Raw genomic sequence first — 6,535 nt, 5'->3', positions numbered from 1 at the left:
GCGTCGGGTCGCAATTTCGATCTATTTCACCTTTACGTTCAATCGATAATGAATATTCTAATTTAATTTGATCCCGATTTACCCAACTGTTGTCTTCCAAACAATCGAAGGAAAATGAGATGTGACGCATTCAGCTTGGCCCTCCTGCCTGTCATGCCACTCCACTTCCGCCGACGAGATATCTGTGTCCCACGTCAATTTCAATTTCCAATCTGTCCCACCAACTATAACCCGGATAATAATGAATGAGTTTATCGGGACCCACCGTAGGCAGGTTTGGATACATAAATATGCAAAAAGTAAACATGTGTGTTGTGTACACACACAAGAAGGTAAATTGGCACATACATGCGGATGATGGGATTTAGGTTAACGTTTGACTCGGACAAAGTAGCAAAATTGCCATTTTATGATATGATCTTGCCACACGAGAGAAAGTGCTTACACGAATGTCGCTTATTTACATGGGTGTATATTTGTGCAATTATGTATCATACATTTCCGAATAGCTAGGTCACTCGGTGCTTTGGCGTAATGTATTTCATTTACGAAATTTTATGGGACTATGTACTGAATAAGCACACGCGGCTCGTGAATATTTATCGACTTTGTGTACTGATCGGCGTCCTGAGGAGAAAGTCAGGGCCGCCGTGATCTTGAATCGAATCTGGTTTCTTGCCCATGAAAGTCAGTCTGGAGCTGCGTGTGGTCACAAACTTTCCCCAGAAAGAAGTAGCGAATCGGATTTATTCCTAATTTTGTGAGAAACAAGAAACAACTAGTTTGTGACACTTGTCGGAATAATTTACAAGATCACGTACCCAAACTTATCCAGGCGTCAAGCTTATCGAGAGTTTGAATACATATGTAGAAAGAAATAGATGAAATATTTCCGGAAGTAAAATTGGAAAATAATTTCCTCCTGAATAATTTATTATGTAATGCGTCGCATATGTAGGTAGGTAGGACTCTGATATTTTATTATGCAGTTCTGCTGCTGTGAGAGGATTGAGAGATCAAGGAATCGAAAGTGATCTTGGGAAATCAAAAATCAACTCGAGAAATTCACCTGTCTCGCATCCCAACAAAGTTTTCCTCTTCCTTCAGTCGTGGTTTGCTTCGGTGGTGGGCCAAATAAATAAAATATTCAGTGGAGTGAAGGAACGTTTCGAAACTGAAATGTCATTATCGTCCATCCTTCTCTAACGAATACACAAACACAACTTTCCAGAGTCGCATGACTAGCGAGCGAGAGGAGAAGGTTTGAGTTAGGTTTTCAGGGTGACTTCACAGACACTTATTCCATCAGAAACGGCATATTGACGACTCTCTAGCAAATGTAAATATGTCTGATTTAATCCGACCTTATTGAGACATGGGGCACATGCAATTTATGACCTAATTGCAGAGAAGACTTGAATCAGGAGGAATTGACTTGGACCACGACCACTCTGCGTTTTCGTAGTGTACTTACAAAAAGCCCAATTGTTTATATACTTTTCAAATGAGATTTTGCAAAATTAAAGAACCACGAGTTCATAAATATATTGCAGTGAGTTGCAATACGAGTGTGTTAGTGGTTAATCTTAGATTTTGATCGATCGGACCAAGTTTAATTTGTTCAGTGCCGGAAATGAGCAGTCCCATATTTTTGAATTTTTTAAAATTTCTGTAACTTTCTCTATCTCTTGAGTTGGGTCAAGATTTGAGCAAAGACTACTTGACGGAATTTTCATAATCATTTTCAGTCATAACTTGTTCCCAAAAGCTTTAAATATTTGAACTTTAGTGCGATTTCAAAACCCCGAAAACACATTTTCAAAATTTAAAATTTTGCGAGATCTTGAGATTTTTCAAAATTTAGAAACTGGCGAATAGCTCATAAAATATAAAAATGTATCCACTTTAGAAAATTCAATAACGTAATTCGGATTCAAATCATGTCAAAATTCTAAAAGTTACAGCGTTTTAAAAACCCATGATTTTTTAAAATTCCGTCCGACCCAAATCAAAATCTAAGGTTATCCCCTGACCCCTTCGCCTTGTTAGTTGTTATGTAAAAGTAAGTGGCTTTGGTTTTCGCAACTCTTTTGGGAATAAGAAAACCACGAGAACAACATACACACAAACACAGTCCGAAAAAGAGTCAGTCAGTTTACAAATTCAATTATGCAGCAAGATTTACTTGCATTTCGACTCCATACTGGCTTCTTTTCCTCTGTTGCAACGCGTATGTACTTACGCTGGCATAATGTGCATTACAGGACGATGATCACATTTAGTAATTTGGCTTCCAATCTTACATGTATGGAGCTTCTTACCTGTAATTCCGTTCGATTTTCTTCACACAACGAGCGAGACACGCATGGTAAGCGACGAGGTGAGGCAAATTGCTAATTTATTTACGACGATTCTGCATATTGTTGTCCTCCTATCATTAACCAGATTAGTGTGGAGGGAAGTAGTGCGAATTTCCGCAATTACTTTTTCAGCACGGCATACGAAATGAATGTAAGCCAAAGTGAAAATAGTTGTAGCTTTTCACTCCTCACAAATGCAGTGTCGTGTACTCGTCAATCATGAAGACATGTGCATAATCATATTTCATATCCAACACTGCAAAAGTGATGAAAGACTATGAAGGACGGAAGTTAGTGAATTTCGAGTCAATTTAATATAATTCCTTGATGATGATGACGGAGAAGTATTACTTTACTGGATTATTTATGATTAGAGGGTGGATATGTATTTACGAAAAAACGCAAAATATTTACGAAATATGCACAAAAAATATAAGAATATAAGATTTTTGCAAAATTTATATTTCTGATAATAATGCTAGGGGTTTTTTCTTTGATCCAATTTGTTTGAGCAAAAAAATTTCGTCTCGTCTCGTTGAAATATTTACAAAATATATGCATTTTTTGAAAAAATATCTAAAATATGTACGTACTTTTAAAATAATAGCGGAAATATTTATAAATATATGTCTGCAAATCTAAAAACAAAAATGCGTATACTAAAAATGTGTATGTGAAAATATTTTAAAAAATCTATTCGATACAGCGAAAACGCCCACAAAGTTCCGCCATCGGTCATCATCAAATTACAAAATTGAAACTAAATACATATCCGCCCTCTACTTATGACCGTTTTTAGCAAACAAAATCTGAATAATTTCGCCTAAAAAATGCCGTATGACCACCAATCTGCCATATTTCCTGGAACAAAGAGAATAAGGTCATGCGAGGGCAGGGAAAAGGTATTCAATTATTGATCTTTAGTACAGATAGGAGCAGCCATACCATTAATGGATGACAATGGGATGGGCAAAATGGAGAAAGGCTGTTATCACTTTCCCCTCCTCGCCCTTATTCCGTCTTCTTTTCCTCATTCTTGCCTCGGTTACTAATCGAATTCATCGATTAGCTAATTCAATAATGTTGCTTCGAATGGGTTGTTACCGAGGAATGTGTGTTAGTACATGTGTACGTCCGTAGTCCGTAGGTAGGTAGTTGTGGGATGGGAACAGTGCTCATTGTCGGGCACCCGTGACCTCGATTTTACTACTATTGTTACATACATCTCGACACATGTACATGTGATTTTGCTCATCTATTTCCGACATAAAATAAAACTTAACGTGTTTACCGTGTCACACAATCCATGAAATATTTAAGATCCAATTTACGTCACTCTCACCGGAGAAGGATGAAGATGATGCTTTCGGATGAGAAAAAAAGACTCAAGACTCGTGATGTCTCTGCACTTTTTTTAGGAAATAAAATTCATGAGAATTCCACCATATTTATTTTCAAGGTTGTTACTTCCTACGTATTTGCATAGACTAGTATCCTCCTATATGAAGTTATCTATCATTATTATCCATATTTAAATTCTATTAATTATGTAGGCTACGAAATTAAGTGTGCTGGGACAGGTAACAAGTTTTTCCCATCGTTCAATTCCATTCGACTGACTTTTTCCGGCACATTTCACAACAAACTTTGCAAACATTATATTATTATATTACATTATATTACATTATATTACATTATATTACATTATATTACATTATATTATTTAATTTATATTCGCTCTAATAAGTGCTGAAATTCGTCGCAAAAATTTAGTTCCCTTGATTTTTTAAGTTTATTTCATTGTACCCACTTCTCTTATTTCCATATTGCAAAATCTCTAACAGATTGAAGTAAATAATTATCTGGATTGACGTTCATTTCATTTTCTGTGTGTACACTTTCAATATTGAGTTGAACCCAAATTACGTACGTACGTAAAGGTAGGTAACTGGTGGAGTGGGAAAGTTGTGAAATTAGGGATTGATTTATTTATCGAGAGAGGGGAAGTTGTAACGGAACCCTCAAACTATCAGTTTCCCATCTCCTGACTTTCTCTTCCATGAAACAAATTGAGTCGGAGATGCTCATCTAACTGAATATTCATGAATATTCATAAGTCAGAAGAGAGGACTTTTCTTCCTCTCTTGGAGCTGATCCACTCGTATAAATTTCCTATTTATTTACTCCAACTTTATCTTTACCTACATCTTCAAAGTTGGCTTTCATTTATAACTGGGTGACTTATTTCGCCAGGAAGAAAGTCAAATTCTTGGAGCTGATTAAAAATTTAACGTTGGCAGTATCAATTACGAATCAAATTATAAATAAACGTCGTAGAACCTTCTTTCCCCAGCAGAATCGCATTCAAAATTTAGAATTTATAACGAGAAATGCTTGTTACACACTTGTCAATACAGTCATGTCAAATTAACTTAATTATGAATAAAATTGGACAGTTTTAATGCTTTCTAAATGTCACGTTTAAAATTTAGCTTTTACACTCGAAATCAATTTATGTACACTTTAATATTCCCCGACTTTCACCAGTTATTTTCTTGTATACGACTTTCCCATCCAATTTTAAACTGGTCGGTCAAAGTGTTACCCGTTTACCGCACTATACAACCACAGGAAGGAAGGAAGGAATTAAAATAATGTGAAATTCCGTTGGGAAACATGACACGATAACGTTTCCTAAATACTTATAGAGACAACTTTACGAACTTTACTTAATTATTTACCTTATCCGTTTATTGATGGTTCCTCAAACTAAAATTTACAACCCTGCTTCACCATGCAAAATTATATTATATGTAAAATAAATTACACTTCCCTCTTGATTACAGTGATTGTAAAACAATTTGATGTAGTTTGGCAGCCTGTCTCTGCCACAAGTACGTCTCCTCCCCAACAAAGGAGACAATTTCCATGTGAACTTTGCCATGTCATGTCGCATATATCGCAGTTCATCCATCCATATATGCACACGACAAGCACACATATACTTTGGCAAATATCGGCAAAATGTTTACTTTGGGAAGTGGAACATCCGCAGCTTATGTAAGCACGGCAAGCAGAGTACATAACAAGACCAACTCTTCCACCAGAATATTAATAGCTGGCTGCCTGAGATGATGAGTTTTAAGAGTCATCATCATCATCATCCTCATCCTCATCCCAACAACAACGTCACATGTCACCGTGTAAATTTACCAGTCAAACTTTCTCCCTTCTGCAAGGCGAGGTTAAATTAAGTAGAAATGTAGAATAACTTGAACAAACATGTTGAGAATTTTAATAAAATTTTGCCACTTGAGAGCCAAGTCCACATGATAATATTGAGTTAGCATATCATCGTCACCATCGCATCGTCGTCATCATCATCATATTAGCATCTTACTCCGTCCGGTACGTCTCAGTCAAAAAGTTGCCCAGCCTCCTCTCTCTCATCTCCGGTTGATCTAATCTGTTGGTTATTTAGAGCACGTCACTACCCGATCCTGATCCACGTAGGTATGAAATGAAAGCATCCCTATAAAATTGTGCAGGACGGTGTCATTAATATTCTCTCTATAATCCGTATGCACATGACCTTGTTGCATAACGAGATTATCATGTCGTTGCATAACCTTAGGAAGAATCTCACGGGAAATGAGATTGGAGATTTGGTATGTGAGGCAGTAAATAAATAAGGGTGCAAAACTTAATGGGATGAATGGCTGAAGAATGAGAGGAGGGCACACCGAATTAGTCGAGTATTCCTGCATGTGGGGTAATTTTGGTAAAAACGTGGTCAGAATTTAAATTCTAATTCTTTACCTCGTAAAATAATACACAACATTAGGCCAAATTCACAGATTGACTTTGTACGTACATGATCTTTACCTGCCTCCATCTCGGCTTTCTCTCATACTTTCTCCCACGAAATTTTCAGCCTGCACTCAATTTAAAGGTTTAATGGTTTCCCAGTGAAATGGAGAATGGGGTAAAATACCGCAATTTTCCAGCCATCCCACACTTTGGCCTTCCAATTACCATTGCAATCAAGCATGGCACACATATCCCTTCAACCTCCAACAATTGCAATGTGCAATGTTCCTAATGTTGGGGGACAGAACAGCGAGAAAGTGTACGTACACGGTGCTTCCTTGTTGATGGGTACACTCAAAATAATC

Source organism: Folsomia candida, unplaced genomic scaffold (assembly GCF_002217175.1).
Source record: "Folsomia candida strain VU population unplaced genomic scaffold, ASM221717v1 Fcan01_Sc004, whole genome shotgun sequence".
NCBI lineage: Eukaryota > Metazoa > Arthropoda > Collembola > Entomobryomorpha > Isotomidae > Folsomia > Folsomia candida.
Note: the sequence above shows the minus strand (reverse complement) of the source record.